The sequence below is a fragment of the Pongo pygmaeus genome, chromosome 1, assembly GCF_028885625.2.
Source record: "Pongo pygmaeus isolate AG05252 chromosome 1, NHGRI_mPonPyg2-v2.0_pri, whole genome shotgun sequence".
NCBI classification, from domain to species: domain Eukaryota; kingdom Metazoa; phylum Chordata; class Mammalia; order Primates; family Hominidae; genus Pongo; species Pongo pygmaeus.
In genome coordinates, this window is record NC_072373.2 from 6,807,153 (window position 1) to 6,830,955 (window position 23,803).

The 23,803-nt window shown below is 39.4% G+C and overlaps 1 protein-coding gene across 4 annotated transcripts in view; it reads left to right on the forward strand.

Annotated features, from left to right (window-relative positions):
- The window catches only part of PLD5 (phospholipase D family member 5), a 433,240-nt gene that overhangs the window by 260,818 nt on the left and 148,619 nt on the right, over positions 1-23,803 (forward strand). The window contains exon 1 of one of the 4 annotated variants that reach the window (XM_063670609.1): positions 13,609-13,693. The exons of the other annotated variants lie outside the window; for them this stretch is intronic. The gene's annotated coding sequence lies outside the window, so the exon portion shown is untranslated. Of the gene's footprint in view, positions 1-13,608; positions 13,694-23,803 lie in introns of those variants that run through there. 4 annotated transcript variants of the gene reach the window in all.

Here is a 23,803-nt window from a genome sequence, read left to right on the forward strand (position 1 = left end):
TCAATAAATGATGATTAACTAGAAAGAAGAATCTTTCCCTTTCTGAACGCTTCAACAGTGTGATTACAGAGAAGAACCACTTCTCGTCAGAACAGACACTGGATCTCTACTTTTCTCTTGCCTGCCAAATGAAAATCCTTTTCACGCTATATATTTAAAAAATAATATAGTCAGGTCCTGGAGTCTATGAAACATTGCCTGATTCATGAGTTTTAAGACAATTCCACAGGAGAACACCATTTATATAGCCACTTTGCAGTTTTTCTCACAATCTCATGAAGACTGAAAATAATTCCAAAATAACTTTTTTTATTTTGCTGTAATATCAACTGAATTGAGCTCTCACGTCCAAATAGTTTTTACTGTGTTGTAAAAATTGTTACCTGGAATTTATTATCCAAACTGTAAGCCTCTAAAAGGAAAAGGCATGTTTGAGCCAGTGAAAATATTCAAGCTGCCGGCTGTCCCTATAAGAAGACAGGGCACTGACCTCAGTGAGTCATTCATGTTCCACCTGATGGCGTTACAGCTCATGTTTGTGCTGTTTAAACATACTGTGCATTTTTTGCTTGTCATCTTCCCCACATTTTTAAGTGGGAATTCCTTCTAAAAATGGAACAGAAAATCAAATAAGTGAACCCCAGTGGCCCTTCCTCCTGAAGAAGAAAAATTGGAAGTGATAAAGCATATTGAAAGTCATAACCACATAGAAGACATAAGCTTGGCCATGCACATGTACCTATCACCATGCACATGTTTTCTATGCACAGGAAAATAAAACATGAGATAGTCGTATGTTTGAAAAGCTGTGCTGTGCTACTTGGGTGCAGCAGAATGTCTTTGAAAAACTTGTAAGTGCCCAGTTCAGTGGATTGACAGATAAATCAATGTGGCTTAGAAATGTATTCTTACTTTTCCTATTTTTTAAAAATGTAAAATTGGGTTCTCACTATCTGATAATTTGTTAGAGAACACTTTTTTTTTCTGAGGAATTGATTACTTTTGGTTAACCGAGGGTCCTGTACTTGCAGATGATTTTCCTTATGGGGTTTACTAGCATCTCTTTGGGTTTGATTATCCTGGCAGAATAAAAAGCTGATGTGTTAGGAAGAGAAGGAGGGAGCCTGAGACATCCACAGCTCTCTTTCTTGCCATAGCCCATGCTAAATCTTGTAAACTCAACCAAAAGTTAAAACTTGGGGATATTAGGAAGCCTAACAGATTTTCTTAGGAGTTGCTGAATATTTGCTACTGTAAACAGCAAATGGTGATGGACAAATGCACGAATAAAGGCCTGGTTTACATTTCTATTGTGAACTATATGTTAAAATTTCATTATAGTAATTGCATCTCACAGAAAAAGAAGTGTTTGAACTTCCAAGTATATGTAGATACTACTACTACAACTTAGGTTCTGTTGATATATAATAAGACTTCTTATCAAAATACGAAAACAAATGATTTTCCTTCATAGGAGTAAAGCAATAAACAGGACCCTAATTTCTCATAGCTATTTTCTAGGTAGCGATAGTAGGCCTCTCTGGCTCTTAGGGATGAACATGATGTGTATACTGTATGTAGAACATGTATAAATCTTTAGAATACAGTTATTGTATTTCTCTACTCTCATCCTTTGGTAGACATAAATGATAACAGTACATTTTAGAAATAATTTTTATGAGACTATTTTAAATCTGTGGTTGAATATCTTGCTTAAGGGTTATCTTTTTGTGGGGGAGGGATTCTAGTCTTTTAGCAAAATTCCAGAAAGTTTTTTTCCAGAAACATCCCACAAAAAAAATAGGTAAATATAAAATGAGCCATGAGCAATTTCAGCTGCAAGAGTTACTGAATATAGAAACTAATCAAATATATTGTGAAAAAGAATAAAAGTAGGGCTTCCCAATAAATGATAAAGATTTAGTGCAGGTGTAAGTAGGCCCAGAAAAGGCCAGACAGGCTGGAGAAGTGAGACAGCTGGCCAACGCCCCTCTGATGGGTGGTATGCAGATCATTCCTGTTCCTTTTGCTCCCCATGCTTTGCCTCTCTCCTTGACTCAGAAATCAGAAAGATAAACCATCTCTCCAAGGTCTCAAACTGTGGCTTGGAGGTGAGGTTCTTTTGAAACCTAGCCCTCATGAAGTCCTTGCACCCAGAGAGGGATTTAATTTTACACAAGGGTCCCTGTAAATTCAAAATGGGTTTTATTAATCAGTTTTCTTAATTTCATTTCCTAACCATCTCCACCTGTATCCCTCATATAAACATCTCAAATGCAACATGTTGACTCAGCTCACATGCTTTCTTTCCCTCCCTGCACCAGCACAGCATCTGTCCCTATACCTGAATTTCCATCTGCTCAGTCACTCATGTTAGAAACTCAACTCCACGCTCTCGTACGCCACATCTAATGAGCCACGGTCTATAGACTCTATCCCCCCTGTCTTTCTTCTAGATACCACATTTCCTCCTCACATACCTGCCTTATTTCAGGTCTGTTAATACTTTGCTCAAGGCTTTGTCACCTTTCCTCTTTCACCATCTGATCTTCCACACAGCTACCAAAGAGATCTTCTACCACATGGTTATTATCACCTTACATGTTCACCCAAACTGCATGCAAGTATGAGGCTGCCTGAGGAATATCATGCATGCAATAAAAGGCACAAGTATTAAATATATAGCTCAATGAATTTCACAAAGTAAACACATCCACGTAAAGCCTTCACAGATCAAGGTGTAGAATGTTGCAGACATCTCAGAAAGCCTTCTCAATCCCCCTTGGAGTCAGTGCCCTCCGCAGAGGGAACCACTATTTCGACCTCTACCGTAGATTACCTTTATCTTTCTTTGAGCTTTATATAAATAGAATCACAGAATTCTATGTCTGGATTCTTTGGCTCAGTTTTATGTTTATAAAACCAATACATGTTGGATACAGCAGTGGTTTATTTTACATTGTTGTATAGTATTCCATTTTATGAATATAACACAATGGATCTGTTCTACTGATAGATGTTTGGGTTTTTCCTAGTTTGGGTTATTATATGTAATGATGTTATGAGCATTCTTGTACATGTCTTTCAGGTGCCTACACATATACGTTCCTGTTCAGTACGTACTTAGGATTGGGATTGCTGACATAATAGGCTATATATGTGTTCAATTTCAATAGATATTGCCAGTCAGTTTTCTAAGTGGTTGTACCAATTTACACTCTCACAAGCACTATGTTAATGTTCTGATTGCTCCACATCCTTGCAAAATTTGGCACCTTGTTTTTTTTTTATTTTAGCCATTCTGGTTGATATATATCATGTTGTATCTTTAATATTCATTTCTCTGATGGCTAATTATATTGAGCATCTTCTCATATGCTTATTGACCATTTCCATATTCTCTTGGAGAAGGTGCCTCTGCAAGTATTTTGCCCAGTGCTATTGTTGTTTGTTTTAATTGACCTATTCCTATTGATTATTAGGCTAGATTTGAATCCTTTGTTGGATATATGTATTTCATATATCTTCATCCATTTGAGGCTTGTCTTTTCACTCTTCCAATGATGTGTTTACATAAATGGAAATTCTTAGTTTTAATGAAATCTGATTTATTAATTGCTCCTTTATTGTTGATGCTTACTGCATCCTGTATAAAAACTATTTATCATTACAAGGTCATGGAGATTTTCTTGTTTGTCGTGTTCTAGATACTATATTATTTTGCTATTCAGATTTAAGTCTGTGTTAAGTTTGGACTTTATTTCTGCTTATGGTATGAAGTAGCAGTAAAGGTTCATTTTTATACTTATGGAGGGTCATTTGTTTAAAAAAGTTGCTTCACTGTATGTTTGAGGCATCATTGTTAAAAATTAGGTGACTGTATTTTGGTTCTGTCTTTGAATTTTTTTTTTTTTTTTTTTTTTTTGAGATGGCGTCTCGCCCTCTTGTCCAGGCTGGAGTGCAGTGGCGCCATCTCTGCTCACTGCAAGCTCTGCCTCCCGGGTTCACACCATTCTCCTGCCTCAGCCTCCCAAGTAGCTGGGACTACAGGCGCTTGCCACCACGCCCGGCTAATTTTTTGTACTTTTAGTGGAGATGCGGTTTCACTGTGTTAGCCAGGATGGTTTTGATCTCCTGACCTTGTGATCCGCCCACCTCGGCCTCCCAAAGTGCTGGGATTACAGGTGTGAGCCAGCACGCCCGGCCTGAATTCTTTACTGTATTTTCTTTGTCTACTTATTTACCCTAGGACAAATGCCATACTGTTTACCTTGCCTTTATAATATGTGTTACAGATGGTGTAACTTTCATCTTTGTTTTTCACTTTTAGAATTGCCTTAGTTACTCTTGGACCTTCAGGTTTTGAAATAAATTTTAGAACCATCTTCTCATAAAACTACTGAAATTGTATTAGAATTACACTGACTCTGTAGATAAACTTGGTGAAAACTGGCATTGACAATATTGAATCTTTTACTTCATGCTTATAGCAAAGCTACAATATTTCCTCTTACTACTGCTTTAGCTGCATCTATTTTTAATATGACATAAATTTCTAAATTATTTTTCTGTACAAAAAGTTTTCTGATTTCTACTCAGTCTACTCTGTACTGTGGCCTATTTAGAAATGTAATCCTTAATTTTCAAACATTCGGAGATTGTTCTATTTATCCTTTGTTATTTTCATTATGTATATTCATATAATATACTTGGTATGATTTCAGTCATTTGGTATTTTTAGAAAGTTACTTTACAAAAATTTATTTAAATAAATTTGTTTTATAAATATCAAGGCTTTCTATTGCTTTCATACAGCTTTTCATTTTTGTTTTTGCATTTTGTCAACCCTTATAAGTCTAAAAGCTGAAAGTGGAGTGTAAGTGAAATGGCTTCTCATTGTCTGATACATGATCTTAATCGGTAGACTTCAGAAACAAGCTAAACAAGATGTGAGATTGTCATTGAAATCCTCTGCTTTCTTCAAATCCACGTTCCTGCGGGGTGTGCCACTTGCTGCCACCACTTGGCTTACTGGGAGTATTCATGACAACTCTTTTTTTTTTTTTTTTTTTTTTTTTTTTGAGACGGAGTCTCACTCCAGTGGTGCGATCTCGGCTCACTGCAAGCTCTGCCTCCCGGATTCAAGCGATTCTTCTGCCTCAGCCTCCCAAGTAGCTGGGATTATAGGTGCATGCCACCACCCTTGGCTAATTTTTGTATTTTTAGTAGAGATGGGGTTTCACCATATTGACCAGGCTGGTCTCAAACTCCTGACCTCATGATCTGCCCACCTTGGCCTCCCAAAGTGTTGGGATTACAGGCATGAGCCACCCTGCCTGGCCAACAATTCTCTTAAGTCCCGTTTTCTCTGCTCATGCCTCCCAGCAAATGCCTTTGATATCCTACTTCTCACCAAACCTGGTGCTAGTAACAGCACAGTCATATTATTGAATTTTTATATTACTAACACAATTTTTATTTCTAGTTGTATATTTTAGTCCTAAGCAAAATATCTCTCAAGGATACCACTCTACTTTTAATTCTTGTATGTTATAGTTACTGTTGCAATTAAACAGAAAATCAGGAATTATTTGTTTGTCTACCAAAACCATGACAATTCATAAATATCATATGACCATGATATTTAATGCCTCTGTAGCCTAGCAACAATTAAAAATAAAATAAAGTCAGAAAACATAAATTTCCTTTTGAAAAAAAAAGCAGGCTTTTATTTATTCATGGTTGGATGATAAAATGATGAGTGAAATAAATGTCATAAAAGATTCAGAATCAGTGACCTAGAAGTTAAGTCCACATTTTCTCTTTTTTTTTTTTTTTTTTTTTTAATTAGAAAGGCATTTGAAACCTCAGGGTCTGAAATCTCTCATTTCAGTCTCATTCTTACTATTTACTGTAAATGACTTTTCAAGTGTCTGAAAGCTAATTGTTATTCCCAAACACAACCTACTTTTTCAGGGCCGTGTTTCTCAAAATATGCTTTTCCGTGTGCCTGAAATACCCTTATTTTCCTTTTTTTCCTTGTTAATTTACAAGCTCTCTTTTCTATCTTTTTTTTTTTGAGAGCGAGAGAGAGGTGATGTCTTGTTCCATCACCCAGGCTGTAGTAAATTGGCATTATAACAGCTCACTGCAGCTTTGAACTCCTGGGCTCAAGTGATGCTCCCACCTCAGCCTCCCCAGTAGCTGAGACAAGAGGCATGTGCCACCATGCCTGACCAAGTCCATTTTTAAGCCTTACGCATAGTGTTTTCCCTTTCACCTTCATCTCTTTACCCTGGTTGATCTTACCATCTACTTTTTCTCCATGTTCATTAATGTTTAATCCAACAATTATTCCTTCACTATCTGTCATGTGCCAACAAGTTGGGCTTTAAAGAGAGGAAGGTGACTAAGACATGAGCCTTCCCCTAACTTCAAAGAGTTCAGAGTTTGGTAGAGAAGACCAAGTGATAAGTGAAATAAAGTGATCGAGAATTTCCTAAAACATCTACACAGAGTCCAATGTTTCTGAATCACTTTTTGCAACAGCGGTTGATGCCCATGCTTTCCACCCAGCATAGTCTCTGTACCACCAAGAGTGTCAACGGTGCTATGTAGCTTTAAGAAACAGAATGCATTACTATTGTCTCTAATCAGAATTCCATCCTGCTTGTTTTTGAAGCTTACCAGAATATGTCAAAGCAAGATATTCAGACAATAACCAGATCTTGTATTCTTTCCTCAAAGGGTCCTTAAATGGTTTGTTGACTGAATATTGGGAAACTTCGAGAGCTGTGTCATGCCACCAGGAATAACGCAGTGACAACTTTGTCACAACTTGCCACCTGGTCTGTAGCAATCATAAGATGCATTGCAATGTCAGAGATGTTAAAATGTGAAGAATAAATGTTTCAGAATGAATGACTTACAGTAGTAAGTGTTATTTTCAAATATTTAGTAATAAACTAGAAAATTCAACTTAGAAACTTTAAACTTTAATAAGTTAATTAAATTAAAATGACCATTCCTCATACCACACTGAGAGAGGTAGATTCTAAACCAAACCTCTTGTAACAGGCCTTCCTTGTAGTGCGGTGACCATACTCAGTGGATGGAAATTTGGAGAATTCAGGCTGTGCTGGTTTTTAAGAAATGTGGGGGTCTTCACAGACCCCCTTGATGGCTAGAGCATTCAGTGATAGGAAGTGTGCCTATCCAAAAATATAAATAAGCAGAAACTGCTCTATTACCTGAAACAGGAAGGAAGTTATTCAAATCAGTTTTTATATGCAATTTCTATAGGAAAACAATACAATGAAACCAGAAACTGAAATACACTGGAGAAGAGACAGTCTCCTGGGGTAGACAAGAAAGATATCAGAAATCATATTCCTAGCTATGCAGCATGATGAATCGCAACCCAAATGAAAAAAGAGGGGATAATCATGAAAGCTTGGTTCTAAAAAGAAGAGGGATAGCAAACACTCAGTGGTAAACGTGACAGGTGTGAAAAGGCTCAGGCGATTGTTCCTAGTGACATTATCTGCTGAGAGAGTGACCGTACAAATAACCAATTTCACTTATGGGCTAAACTCTGTCACTAGGTGCTGTTTGGTCTTTAAAAAAAATTAAATCTTTTAAATTGATTTTATCTGAAAAGTAAAAGTCACATATATTTATCATGTGCAACATGTTTTGAAATCTGTTTACATTGTGGAATGGCTGTATTCAGCTAATTAGCAAATGCATTATTTCATATACTTAATTTTGTGGTGAGAGCACTTGAAATCTACTTCCTTAGCAATTTTCAAGAATACAATCTTGTACGTTGTTATTAACTATTATCACCATGTTGTACGGTGGATCGCTCCTTATTGCCAGTGATCAGCCCAGTTACACAACCACAGAAAGAAATTCATCCTAGAGCTTGGGGACCTCCATGCTGTGCCTCTTTCTCCTGATGGTCCAGCACACTGTGGGCTTGGGGTGTTAACACAGTCCTGCTCAGCTGGTATTGCAAGCTTTCAGTCTGTTAGAATCAAACATGTATTTTCCTCCCCCTCCCTTCTCTCCTGCACACAGACCTACAAGTGATTAAACGTAGAGCTTAGTCTGTGCCACCTATATATGTTTTGTGATAACTTTAAGGAGCTGATAACAAAACTTTTTTTACAAGGTTTTGTTTTGTTTTTCCAGAGCATTCATGTGTCAAGAATTTTCTTTCCTTTTTGGATTCTTCAGATAGATAGTAGATACATAGATAGAAGATAGGTAGATAGTTAGATGACAGATACATAGAAAGATATAGAGATAGACAGATAGATAGATAGATAGATAGATAGATAGATAGATAGATAGATAGATAGAAAAAAGAGAAGAGAGAAAAGAAAGAAGATAGGTAGGTAGATGACAGATACACAGAAAGAAATAGATGACAGATACATAGAAAGATAGATATTAATAGATAGATAGATAGATGATAGTCTTAGTTCATTTGTGCTGCTGTAATAACAGACTGGGCAATTTATAAAGAACAGGCACTTATTTTTTCACAGTTCTGGGGTCTGGAAGTTTAAGATCAAGGCACCAGCAGGTTCAGTGTCTGCTGAGAGCTTCTCTCTGCTTCCAAGATGGCGCCTTGTTACTGCATCCCCCAGAGGGAACAAACGCTGTGTCCGCACGTGGCGGATAAGACAGAAGGGCACAAAAGAATCTAAGCTTGTTCCTTTCAGCCCCCACTACAAGACATCAATACATTTGTGACTCAGTCACTTCCCAAAGACCCCACTTCTTAATACTGCCACAGTGGAGATTAAGTTTAAACGAACGATTCTTGAGGGACATTCAAATCAGATAGAGAAATAGATCTTCAGATTTTCTCCCCATGAGATTTTAAAATTAAATTTCTAGATTTCCCTATCTTTTTATCCACATTGTTTCCTTTCTGTTACTTTTTGTTTATAAAGGCAATACAAAGCATGCTCTTGGGATGAACTCTTGGTCACAGCAACAGTGCTCAGCCCTCTGCATCCACTCACCTGCTCCCTTTGTGACTCAAGTCATACATTTGCTGAGTGACTGTCTCAGACACCCAGTTTAAAAGCAACCCCAACTTTCCCTCATTAGCACCATATGGCAAGTAAGTGAGCCAATTTGACAGAACCTTACCCATATTAGTGAATAACCAATAGCCACAGGGACCTAATGAGCCCTGGCTGGGCATCTTTAGGTCATTTGGGTTACAATCCCACAAAGCATTGAACAAATGGTAGACATTTAATTGGCCTTTACTTGTGACTAAATTTTACTCATTAAAGTCGAAATCTTAATTGAAATAAGACTAAAGCTCTTTCACTCTTGTTAATAACACTGTATTTTTAAATTGTTGAGTTCTGGTGTTCGTTTAGCTATATTATTTTAAAAAGGACAGGGAGCTGCTGAATTCTTTCTGTTGAATTCTAAATGTGATCTTTGCCATTGCTTATTTAAATTCAAGAAAGCTGTACTCATTCATCATTGATAATCCATATTTTTATTTTCACATTCATGGATTACGCTTAACAAAATCTTTGAAAGGGAAAATATATTCCTAAATCTGAGCATAGGAGCATGCGTAATTTTTTTTTATTATACTTTAAGTTTTAAGGTACATGTGCACAACACGCAGGTTATTTACATATGTATACATGTGCCATGTTGGTGTGCTGCACCCATTAACTCGTCATTTAGAGCATGCGTAATTATTTAAGTTAATGCAAACTGCCCTAGTTTCCAGTTCTGCATTTTACAAGGTGATTTTTGAACAGCTTACTCCGAATCAGTGAAGGATAGCTTATTGAGGCTTTTTTTACTTAGGTTTTACTGCTTTATAATTATTCCAAAACCTAACTCTACAAGTACGTATGCCTGTATGTGCTAATTTAATGTAAGCCTTATAAGTATAATTTGGTAGTTTCCCCAGAGTAAACTTTATATTCTTCTAGCTTTCATTTCCACTGTCTGAAAGGTTGCCATCGTTAAGGAGGCTGAACATTTCAAGTGAAGGACAGTCCTCATGGTTATCATGAATGTGGAATCCTCTGGACAGGGGGCCTATGAAGCTGCTTTGTATTGGGTCCACTCTGGTAACGGCCCAGATGGAAGTCAGGTGCCCTGACGGTCACCCAGGCATGCTTTTCCAATATGTGCTTTCATTTCACACCTTCTCAAAGTGAATGCCACTTGAGAGGCTCATGCTTGATTGCCTGAAGGCTGCTGCCTTTGTCCTATACACTGCCGTCAAAATGCATTGCAAGGGATTCTGTCTTCCACCTTTCTTTACAGCACACCAAAATATTTGGCAGCAAGGCAGAAACTTTTCGTCCTATGCTTGTTTGGCCACATTATGCTTTTTAGTGATAATTAGCAGCATAATTAGCATAATAACTAGGAACAGGTACTTTTGTGGCCCAGACCTTATGCTAAAATTCTAAACTTGTCGTTACTGTGTGGTGTAACCATAGGCCGGCACTTTCTCTGAGCCTCAGTGGTGGTGGTGGTGGTGGTTGTTTGAGACGGAATTTCACTCTTGTTGCCCAGGCTGGCATGCAATGGTGTGTTATCGGCTCACTGCAACCTCCACCTCCCAGTTTCAAGCAATTCTTCTGCCTCAGCCTCCCGAGTAGCTGGGATTACAGGTGCCCACCACCATGCCTGGCTAATTTTTGTATTTTTAGTAGAGATGGGGTTTCACCATGTTGGCCAGGCTGGTGTTGAACTCCTGACCTCAGGTGATCCGCCTGCCTTGGCCTCCCAAAGTGCTGAGATTACAGGCGTGAGCCACTGTGCCCAGCCTTTTCTTTTTTTTTTCTTTTTTTTTTTTTCCCCAGTTAAATGAGGATAATAACCTCCCTGAGAGCTATGAGAATTAAATTAGATAATATATAAAAAGTGTCTGGTGCAGGTGCCTACCTCATAATAAACTATTAGTAAATGACATCCACTATAGCTATTGCCTTAATTTACCCAAGTGTGTACTATTTGTGTTTGACCTGTCAGTGCCACTAGACCAGACTGGATTTATTTTTGCTTCTAAATTACAAACCTAGGTCTGTGATTTTCTGATGAAAGAAAAGCCCCCGTTTTAATCATACATTACAGATCGTCTTTGGGAATGCAGCTGGTTCGTTTGCCTGTATGGTTGTGTGCTAACTCTTGCTGGCTTCAGTTTGTATTGGAATTGTTCAGCTGGTGACACCAATGACTCCCCATCTGTGTTTTCGGTCTCAGTTCTAAGAGCTACCCAAGTTAAGTCTGCAATTCAATGTGTTTAAACTTTCACAAGGGTTCATCTGATACATATAATATAGTCGTACCCGTCTAAACACATACAATCTAAACATTTGCTCTAAAACATAGAATCTTGTGCTACAGGTTTTATTTTTATCCCTAATACATAAGAACCTTGGCAGGAATAGCATTTTCAAGGAAATTATATGCATATCCAACCTTGTGACAGGAGAAAAGCAGAATTTTATCTGTTTCATCTAGTTGTGGCTTTATGTATTTCTTTTCTAGGAATGCTAGAATTTGGGGAGGATGTTCTTTAAGAGGTGAAGAGGCCGGGCACGGTGGCTCACGCCTGTAATCCCAGCACTTTGGGAGGCGGACAGATCACGAGGTCAGGAGATCGAGACCATCCTGGCTAACACGGTGAAACCCGTCTCTACTAAAAATACAAAAAATTAGCCGGGCGTGATGGCGGGCGCCTCTAGTCCCAGCTACTCAGGAGGCTGAGGCAGGAGAATGGCGTGAACCCCGGGGGGCGGAGCCTGCAGTGAGCCGAGATCGCACCACTGCACTCCAGCCTAGGCAACAGAGCGAGACTCTGTCTCAAAAAAAAAAAAAAAAAAATGGTGAACAGAGGCTGGGCGTGGTGATTCACACTTGTAATGCCAGCACTTTGGGAGGCTGAGGTGGGAGGATCATTTGAGTCCAGGAGTTCCACACTGCAGTGAGCTGTGATCAATGAGCTATGATCCACCACTGTACTCCAGCCAGGCGATAGAGTGAGACCCTGCCTCAAAAAAAAAAAAAAAAAAAAAAAAAGGCCATACACGGTGGCTCACGCCTGTAATCCCAGCACTTTGGGAAGCCAAGGCAAGCGGATCACAAGGTCAGGAGTTTGAGACCAGCCTGAGCAACATGGTAAAACCCCGTCTCTACTAAAAATACAAAAATTAGCCGGGCTTGGTGGTGTGCACCTGTAATCCCAGCTACTCGAGAGGCTGAGGCAGGAGAACTGTTTGAACCCAGGAGGCGGAAGTTGCAGTGAGCCGAGATCACACCACTGCACTCCAGCCTGAGCGGCAGAGTGAGAGTCCATCTCAAACAAAAAAAAAGGCACTGAAGAGGAATAAAGATATAAATAAAAGAATAAATGGCAATCTTTCAGAAAGCCCTTATAATTCTAAGGGATCCCATGGTCAGCATTTTTAGCCAGTAGCTTTTCTATTTTTTTTAGTCCCGAACAGAAAAGCTAGTTGCTAAAAATGCTGATCATGGGATCCCCAGAATCATAAGGGCTTTCAGAAGCCCTCGTCTCCACATCTATGTTCATACATCCACGTGTATGTTCTGGAGGGTACTAGAGACTTTTTTTTTCTTTGTTGTAGAGATAGTCTTGTTATGTTGCCCAGGCTGGTCTCACACTCCTGGACTCAAGCCATCCTCCTACTTTGGCCTCCCCAAGTGCTGGGATTACAGGTGTGGGCCACCATGACTGGCTAGAGACATGTTGTCTTCTGACAGAGCAGTTCCTGCCTTGCCTGGAGTAGCCAGACAGAATATTCGTTATCCTCATTAGTGAGTAAGATCCCTTACTTCTGTGATTCCATGGACATCCCAATTGCACCTGCTTTTTAAATCAATGTCATGAGAACTGATGTGAGTTACGATGCAAAGCTCTGTTTCTGTTGTTTCCAGCAGGCTGTTCAGCATGAACCTTGGCCATGACCTATTATTTCTGTGCCCACCTTCTTCCCATACTATATTTTATCTATTTTTTTAGCTCATTTCCTTCCATCCCTTTCTCATGCTTGGTAATTCTACTAACTTCCTCCTATGTCATACACAGGAAAAGGTATTCCAAATACTCACAGATATACTCACACTCTATGTCTCCTAACCAACATCTTTCTTCTTCATAAGATCATGTCTCTTACTTATTGAACATAACAAACAAACAAAACTAGAGGCTATCAGCCTGGGACTCTCCCATCACAGTGCTCCATCCCAGTACATTTTCTGTATCTACATGCATCTCCATCTCCTTTCCTTCAACCTCAGAAGGAGGGTATCTCTGATTCTCTTCCAAGGCTAACTCTTCCACCTAAGACATCTGGTCCCACTTTCTCAGGAATTTCAGTCAAGTTTTTCTCTCTCTTACCTTTACATTTACCCTTTGCCTTTTAAGTGGCTCTCTCCCCTCAACGTATAAACACACTCAAGTCAATGAGGGGAAAGGAAAAAGAACTTGGCACTATCCATCCTAGATCCCCTCTGGCAGGTGCGCCCCACCCAATGCCTGCCCTTTTCTCCATGTTCAGGTTTATGCACCACTGTTCCTACCCCTGTGCAGTCCTCCAACCACAGCAGCCTGGCTCTGCCCTGACTTCACTGAAACTACCTTGCCAAAGTCCCGGAGGACTTCCAGGTATGGAACTCAGTGGGAATATCTTAGACCTTGTATCACATGACCTTTCTTCAGCCTTGAACACTGTGTACTGCTTTTTTCTTTTCCTTGGAACTGTCTAGTCCCTTGGTTTCACTCTATGTTTCCCTTCTGTCTCTGGCCACGCTTTCTCAGTCTCTTTTGCCGATTTTGAATACACTATCTTTCCCTTAAACATTGGCTTCTTCTCTTCTTTCTCTTCCTCTTCCCTTCTCTTCACTTTCTTTACTCTTGCTGCATTGATTGCTTCTGCTTCTCCTTCTGTGTCTTCATTCGTCACCGATATGCAGATGGCCCACACATTGTTTTTCCTGAGTTCCAGGCACAAATATTCAACAGCAAACTTCACATTTCCTCTTGGATATTCATGGAATACCTCAAAATCAATGTATCCAAAATGAAATGGATGCACCACCCCCACCTGGCCCTCCATGTTCTTCTTCCGTTAAGTTTTATCTCAGTAAATGACCTGACTGTCCTTTTTTTTGCCCCTCAAAGAAACCTAGAGCTAAACTTGATTTCCTTCTCCTCCTCTAACCTTCAAAATCAAATCAGTCTGCACTTCTACATGTGCAGTCTTAACATTTCTGGAAGTGGTTCTCCTTTTTCCTCCCTACCTCTACTACTCTAACTTAGGCCTTTATCATTTCTCTGGAATGACTGCAAATGACATCCTAACAGTTTTTCCTGACTCCAATGTTAACTATATTCTATTCTCCACACTGAATGAGGCTCCTAAAAGTCAGTAAATTCTTCCTGTCCCTTCCTTGCTTTACCGTTTTTTGGCGGCTTGCTGAATTTTTTATTTGAATGTATTATTTTATTATGTATTAGGATAAAGTAGTACATAACTAGTACATCAAACGCATTATTTTATGATTAGTAATACTTGGGGCAAAGCTAAGAATGTATCAATTTAAATTTGATTTAAGTGTAATTAAGTAAATAATAGCACTGGTCTAGAAATAGGATTGGTTAAAAAAAATAATATGGAACTCAAATGGCAGCAGAGACATTCCAAAGTTCTCAGCAAGGTTTCCCCAGGAGGCATCTCCCACCTCCCTCCAAGCTGAATCGTCTGCCCCTCCCCATTCCCCTTCACCTTCCAGGGCTTCCCTCTCTCTGAGCATCACCGCACTGTAATGCGTGTTTCTACTTCTAGACTTTAACCTCAATGAGGGCAAGATGGAGACTTGACGCTTGACATGTGTGTAGGCAATAAATAAATGTTAGTTGAATAAACAGTGCAAGCTTTGGGTGTATAAAGCACTACGTAGAGTACACTTCAAATTTCCCAGATTTCGGGTTGAGCCTTGATTTTTATAACACTGAGTATACTGTTTTTCTCTGGGAGAGACTAAGCAATGTGGCAAGTGACTAAATTTAAAATCAGGAGATTTAGAAGGGTTAAACTTTGTTCTGACATGGCTGGGACCTAGAAGGTGGTGAAGGAATAACTTTCTTCATATGAAGGGAACCATGCTAGAAAGGAATTTCTTTATAATTAAAGCTTAGGATGGCTCTGAAATGTTATGCTAATTAGTAATTGATGGTGCGAGCATTTTGAAAGTATAGAATGCTATATCAATGCTAATTTTCACGGAAATTTACATAGTATCTGTCTCCTAATAGAAAATAGTGCTTGAAAGTGACATTGAAAATGGCATTTGAAGGGTTGATATAATTCAAACTACTTTGCTTTATATTTCTGTTCCTTTAATAAGCTCCTATGGAGATCAGAAATAAGAACGTTTTGAATGTTTTTTTCTACAGTATTTTTTTCTGGTCATTTGCCCAGTTAGATGATGGAGTATGGATCATACTTAGGAGAATACGTGCAGTTTGTTGAGGTGTTCTAAGTTCTTCAGTCATCCATATGGCTAATGAACCCAAACTTGGGCAGAGGTATTAAGTGATTTCCTTCTCAAGAAAAAGTCAAGGGTATTAATATTTCACTACCCCTCTGGTTGTTTTTTGCTCCCTCCCTGTTAACTTTCTTTGAAAGACGATTTGAAGGTGTTTTAGTCTATTTTGTGTTACTATAACAAAATATCTGAGACTAGGTAATTTATAAAGAACAGAAACTTATCTGAGACTGGATAATTTATAAAGAACAGAAATTTATTTCTTACAATTCTGAAGGCTAGGATGTACAAGATCAAGGTGCTGGCATCTTGTGAAGACCTTCTTGCTGTATCATTTCATGGCAGAAGGTGGAAGGGCAAAAGAGGACCAATCCTGTCTGTCAAGTCCCTTTATAAGGCCATTTAATACCGTTCAAAATGGAGGAGCCCAATGGTTTGAATACCTCTTAAAAGCCCCACCCACAGTGGGGCCAACAATACTATCACATTGACCATTTAGTTTAGTTTTGTTTTGTCTCTGTCGCCCAAGCTGGGGTGCAGTGGTGTGATCTCAGCTCCTTGCAACCTCTGCCTCCCGAGTAGCTGGGATTACAGGCCTGTGCCACCACACCTGGCTAATTTTTGTATTTTTATTAGAGGTGAGTTTTCACCATGTTGGCTAGGCTGGTCTCAAACTCCTGACCTCAGGTAATCCACCCGTCTTGGCCTCCCAAAGTACTGGGATTACAGTCATGACCCACCACACCCAGCTGGCCATTTAGTTTTAACACCGGAATTTTGGAGGGAACATCTTCAAACCATAGCAAAGGGAGTGTGGAGATACACAGTTTTGTAGGCTTATTAAGGAAACTGATAAATTATGGTTCCTCTTGAGGAAAGAGTACATGCTACCAACCTAAAAGGAAGGGACTGAGGCACAAAATATAATTTAAAGAGTTTACCTGAGCCAAAGTGAGGGCAGCTGCCCAGAAGACTTAGACTTAACTAACCTTGGATATGCGCTCCCTTCAGCCTTTGTTACAAACAGGCTTTTAAAGGCAAAAATGGTGACAGAGTGGGCTGATACAAAGTTGTTTGTCAGGAATTCTCATTGGTTTGCAGAAATAACATTGATCATTGATTGGCTATATGTTTGTTTTTGGTTTTTTTTGGGGGGGTGTATTTTAAATGTCATTTTTTTTCTTTTTTTTTAAATATACTTTAAATTCTGGGATACATGTGCAGAACATGCAGGTTTGTTACATAGATATACACATGATTGGCTGTATGTTTTTAAGCTATAGGATGTGGGTTATAGTGTCCAGTGTGGCATTATTAGGTTAATGGACAGCTATTTATGGCAATAGTAAGCGGTTTCAAGAGATGAATACATAGCTCAAAGTGGAGAGTTACAACATGATTGCTGTCTCATTTTCATGCCCTCCCCCAGCCTGATAATTTAAAAGGACTTGCCTTCCTCAGATAAAAGAACTTTGCTTTCTTCGGTGCAAAGTGACTATATAACAAAATGTAAAATAACTAGTAAATATAAAATAACTGCATAATAACCATATAACCATGTGGAACAAAAGATAACAGTAGTTCAACAAAAGCTTTAATCATAGTTATACCAACTTGATAAAAAGCAGCAAGACCAGAGGTGCTACGAGTCACGGTGCGATTTGTGCCATTGGATAGTCATGGCCTCAGTGCAGACAAGACTCAGTTGGGAAGAGATTCTGCTTCAGCCAGTCCTTTATTCTCCAGGCCTGTTGCCTTTAGGTTGCCACAGCAGCCGCTCAGAGTTAGGTTCACAAAGATTATGTACAAAGACATACACTGCAGCACGGTTTTTAGAATTAAACAGTGGATCATCCACATGTTGGAATACCAGTCATCCAAAAATCACATTGAAGGAGAATAGGCACTGTAAACTAGAAGTAAAATCCCAAGCCTCCCAGCCTGCTGAATGGAGCCCCTCTTAACCAAGGGGACCCCCAAAAAGCCTGAAAAACTGAGTTATTGGCCGTGATGAGAACAGAGGTCAGACACAACTCATGTCCTCCTAGAAGTTAGGCACAAGTGACCAGCATTAAGGTTAAAATAGAGATGATAAGACTGACAAAACAGACTGTTTGTGACCATAAGATACAGAATTATAAACAAGACCGAAGGTTATACAAGGCAAGGGTTAAGTCACACCCTGTGAACCACAAAATCTCATTAAATGGGTTTTTGTAATGACCCAGTATAATGTGGCTTACTTTCCAACCTGACTGTGGTACAGCCTCACATGACGGCAGACTCCCTTCTCTTAAGCATTTCTTTCTACTGACGTCAAGGTTTCAGACAAAGCTTAACTCTTTCAACCAATTGCCAACTAAAGAATCCCTAAAACCCACCTATGATTCATAAGCCTCCACTTCAAGCGTCTCACTTTTTCAGACTGAGCCAATGTATACCTTCCATGTATTGATCTGTGATTTCACCCACAATTCCTGTCTCCCTAAAATGTATAAAACCAAAGCATAACCTGACCGCTGCAGGCACGCTTTCTCAGGACGCCTTGAGACTGTGTTCCCCAGGCTATGGTCACTCAGATTGGCTCAGAATAAACCTCTGTAAAATACTTTACAGAGTCTGATTTTTTCCTGCGAACACCACCAACAAGGGAAAAAAATGTTTAGATTATGTTGCTAAGTGAAAAGCAGTAGTCTACAAAACAGAAGCTATTGTGTTATTTCATTTTTATTCAAAGATGATCTAGTTTTACATATGTGAAAACATCTGTAAAGTGTTAATAAGGGTTACCTTTGAGTGATGAGATTATAGCTGATTTTGCTTGTGTGTGTGTGCGTGTGTGTGTGTGTGTTGTCTTTTCTATGCAAGTATAGGGTAGGGGCCGAAAACTCAGATTCTGGAGTGGGAATATGTACTTGGCTTTGTCACTTGTGTGACCTCTGTGAGTTATTTATTTATTTATTGGAGACAGGGTCTGGCTCTGTTGCCCGGGCTGCAGTGCAGCTATACAGTCCTAGCCCACTGCAGCCATGAATTCCTGGGTTCAACAGATCCTCCTGCCTTAGCCTCCTGAGTAGCTGGGACTACAGGCACATGCCATCATGCTTGGCTAAGTATTTTTTTTTGGTAGAGATGGGGGTCTCACTATGTTGGCACGCTGGTCTTGAACTCCTGGCCCCAAGTGATCCTCCTGACTCAGTCTCCCAAAGCACTGGAATTACATTTCTGTAAGTTATTTAACCTCTTGAAACTTCAGTCTCCTGATTTCTACAATGGACTACTAATAGTAGCTACTGCCTAGGGTTATTCTGAAGATTAATGAGATAATAAAGTATTTAACATAGTATCTGGCACGTGATAGGTACTTTAAAACATTTTTCAAAGAAACTTGAGCATATGGTATAAGGAGGGAAATGCTGTGAAGGAAGGAAGAAGGGGGCGGTGAGTTCACTTTGTAAGTGCTGCCTTAAGATGCAAACCAGTGGTGGGTCTACCTGGTGAGAAGCCACAGTACTGGGCCCCACTAACACCAGAACAGACTTCCTTGCTCAACAAATCTGTGCTCGAGATATGCAGTCTAAAGAACAAATTCCCATTCCCACCCCCGATTCTCCCAGGGAAATTTCCTCATTTATATCCTAAAGGGCTTCTCAGCTGAAAATGTCAACTTATAAATGTTGAATGAGAATGAGTTAAAACTACCAATGGATACTAAATCTTTCATGTAGTTTTGAGGAGGAGGTGTGCAGAGATAGGACCTAACTCACTCTGACAGGCTTGAGAATGGGTCTTGAGAATGGCTTCCTCCTGAAGCCAAACTTCTGCTTTCTCCAAGGAGCCTACGCCACTGCATCCCCACACGCTGTGCAGAACAGGCAAGTGCTTGATTTGAGGCTGTTACAGTGAACAAAGAGGCTGATGAATGAATCTAATTATTCACGAAGCAAAGCTGATGAGAAGGCAAATGCCAGCTTTTGAAAATCAACTCTATGCTTCTGTGTTCCCTTAAGCAAATTTCCTATAATTATGCCTCAGTAAAGTTTGTTCATGCTTCAGTTTGGGAAGGCATTATTGAAAGAGTAGCACCTTTACTCTGGTTACATGCAAACTATGCTTATCTTTTAAATTAACCTTCTCTAAAAGGCTCCTTTTTTTTTTCTTTTCCTAACCCACAGAAGTCAGTATTACAGTGGTTCAAGTTTGAAAAACTTGAAGGTTTTATGTAATACTGGAAAAACAACAGCATGGTAATGTACTTGGCACGTGCCTGAGGCTCCCAGCATAATCAGTATTGACAAAACTTACTCATGAGCTGAGTGGAGTTTTATATGATTTAGTTTAAGATTGTAAAATAACTCAGTAACATTTTGGAAGTAATATGTGGCTAATTAAGTCTCTGAGTTCTATTTGAATTTCTGAGTTTGGTATCCATCTTATTCTAATTTGGAAACTTAGGTAGAACTTTATTTTCTGATTGGTTGTTACTGAGTCTATGCTTAGAAAAAGATATCTTTGTCCAAGGCTGCTCATGATTCAGAAGTTTATACACATTCAACAGACAGTTGTTGACCTCCTACGAAGGCATCATGAGAAGTTGAGGTCTTGACCCCTGAAATCTCAGAACAATGGTGAGCTATGCTGAATTTTTTGCAGTGCATTCTCCATAAGGAAGCAACACTCTCTTCCAATGGCTTACTTCCTAGTAGCTGTTGGAAATGACACCGTGGTTACCCATATCCATCCTCTCCATTGTCTCTAAACCAATGCCTCTGCAGGAGACGTATTTGTATCCACACTCATTTGAAGCCAATACTTGGCCAGGTGAATGTGAATCTGTTTTCCTCAGCTCAAGTACCCAGTGAGGTTTTCCCAAGGATAAATTCCTTTCAGTATCTAATTGGCCTTATGTATTCTATTACTCAATTAGATGCTACTTTGTGTTGTCTCCTCTTTGTCCCCATGTGTATCTCCTATTTGTCCCATGAACAGGGACCAAGTCTCCCTGGATCACCTCTCCCACATCATGAGTACTTTGGAGCAGCTTCTGTGCCTGCTGGTGAGGCTCCTCTGCAAGAATACACCATCGTGCTTAACTGCAGATTAGGTGGAGGCAAATGAAATGAATCCTCTAATTTCCCATGCTATCATAAAGAATGACTTTTGTGAACATTTTCTGTATCTCTAAGATATTCCCTGCCCAACCATAGGCCAACACACTCTATCAGGTAATACATGCATATATTTCATTAAATGGAAGGCATATTTATTCTGAATTTGTTATGAGACTTGAAAAAGGTCCAGACAATTTGGGAGCTTTCAGGAACAGAGAAAAATTGCTCTTATGCCTTCTAAATCATTTTGATCCGGAAATGGGAATACCAGCTGCTATTCAAAACTACCGTGTTTTTGAGGAACTTATATATTAGTTTTACAATCTAAGAAGTACATGGAATGTGAAAAGACCTGATATTACAGTGTTTCCAATTAAAAAGCAGAAGCTCTACTGAATTTTCAGCAGAATAGTGTTAAATCACTCTGCTAGCTAGAGATGCCTCACACAGAGAAAGGAGCCCCGAGAGCTTTCACTTTTGATTTCATGGGCAGCAGAGAGACTTCTGTCTATGGTAGAGCCATGTTGGACAGGATCTGGCCTAGGAAGAGTTTCCCAAACTCCTTGTTCCTCTTCTATTGTCCCTTCCAAAGGGCCCTAAACTAGAAGGCACTGTGTTGACTGAGTTGAATTCCTGCCATGTACATAGAACTACCAGTGCTCAATAAACATTTCCTGGCTTGAGTTTCCAGACAAGATGGGATTTCATCTCTCCTAAGCTGAGAATGGGCTCCTCTGGTAGTAAATATCTCTTCCTGAATTATGTACAGATCTTTCTTTGCCCTCTGGTTCAGTTCTAAGCTCTTCCCAGGATGTACCCTATGTCTCCATAGCTGCAGTTATAATCCTCCTCATTTAATTTGTTCTTCAGAAGAAACTGAGAATGTCATATTCACCTCTGAGTTCCAAGAAGGAGTTGTACATGCTCTAGATCTCTTCTTCAGAAACCGGTTTGGCCGGACTCTCTTTAAACTGCCTTTTTCCACTCAAACCTACCCCTCCTCCCCTTGTCAGCTCAGTCTTTACGCTCGCATAAGACACAGCAGGCCCTGGCATATGTGTTAAGTGCGTGCCAATCCCCCATTTGTGGCACAGCAAGCTGTCTGTTTGGCAGCCCCAGATGCCTCCTTTCCTCATTTTTACTGTTTTAGGACTCTGTTTAGTTCCTCAGATGAAATTGCCTGAGAAGCCATTTTGTCACATTTATGTCAGTTCCTTACTGGAAGGAAAGATATGGGGAATGAGCTTTTCAGAGGCTAAGGAGAGAGAGGTGAGGCACAGACTCTCTAGTAATAAAAACCTGCCTGTAATCACCGAGAGGTGGAATACACATTCAACTGTCAACTTGCTATAACATTTCCAAATTAGAGGATAATAATATGATTTACCAAAAGTTCTTTCGCTCTCTAAAACACTCACCAAAAAACCCCACAAATCTTTGGTATATTTCCAATATGATTATAGTTAATGATAGTTCCAACTAATAGGTGTTATTCTATGTGCTTTACCTGTATTCTTATTTAACCCTCAGGCATCCCAGAAAGGAAGCTGCTGTTATTTTCACTTCACAGATGAGAAAACTGAGACACAGAAAAGTGGAATTGTGTGTCTATGATCCATGGTTAATGGGTGGTGAAAGATACCTGTTGTGTTAATTCTTGACAGAGTGCCCCATGTGTGTGATTTTAGCCAATATTATTAGATCTTTAGCAAAAACCTTAGAAAAATGACAAAAACATCCACCCTCTTCTGCTTAGCAACCTTTAAATTACATTTAAAAATGCCTAAGAAATCTGTTTATGGCTCTACTCTGTGTAGAGTGAAGCCATTTTATGATACATATTTTGAAATTTGGTGAAGCGTGGCTGTTTGTTCTCAGCAAGACAGACTGGAGAATAGGGGGACAGGCTGGAGAATCCAGGGCACTGCCCCTGGATTGCAGGCGCAGGTGTATATCGTGATGAAATGAGACAGACTCAGATTACAATTCTAGGTCTAGGACCTCGCGCAAGTTACTCATTCAGCAATTAACTCATTCACTCTTTTAACAAATGTTTATTGCATTCTTACAATGTGCCAGACACTGATGAGGTACTGACGGAAATGACTTGATCTGATTTGGATTTTTTAATGATCATTTTGTCAATTCTCCACATCCTTCTCTCCATCAACCGTGTGTGTGTGTGTGTGTGTGTGTGTGTGTGTGTGTGTGTCTATATATATATATATATATATATATAGTAAGTACATATAGTATATATATAAGTAGGCATATATATAAGTAGTATATATGTATATATATATACATAGTAAGTAAAGCAAGTTCTTTCTTCTTCAAAGCCTTCTTCAATATTTTTAATACTTGTAGAGGTCCTAGAGGCAAATAGTAAGAAATAAGTAAATTTTGTGGCCTATAGGAATATACATATGAATAAATTAGTGGGCTGGCTTCTCCACAGTGCAGGTGGAGAAGCCTGTACCTAACCAACCTGAGCACATTTATAACCAAGTGGCCTGTAGAAATTTCCAGGCCTCTGAATTATTTTTCTCAGAAAGCTTGATTCCAGGCAGTTTGCTTACCATGGTCAACACAGTGGCAGATTTTAGCATATCACCTTATTTGTCATTTTTCAGCACTACCCAGCACTACTAACCATGCTGTCCAGTCAGGAAGTTAGCTAATAAGCTTCCCTTTAATGACATTTGAAAAGGATTGTCAGTTGGAAATGACAGTTGGTATAAGAAAAGAACATAGTGTTCAGAGGTTTTGCTAGGGCTTCTTAATTTTTAGGTATTTGAATTGAATAGAAATTGGGGGGCTTTTTAAGATCTCATAACTTCTGGGACCATGAAAAGATAATCAGCAGGGCTTTTTCAATATGATAAAAACTCATGTAACCTCAGGGTTTTCTACCCTACAGAGCCTTTGTCTAGGGCGTTATGTTTTCATGGGGAGCTTTCCTGACATCACATCAGTACTACAGGCAGTGCTGGTGGGTCTGACCAACAACTTCAGAAGAAAACCCAGACCTTTGTGTAGAATGGTTTAGTACAATTTTACATTTTGTGAGTCTCCTCTCTGATTCTTGGCTCGGTCTAACATAGTGTTCCTCAAAT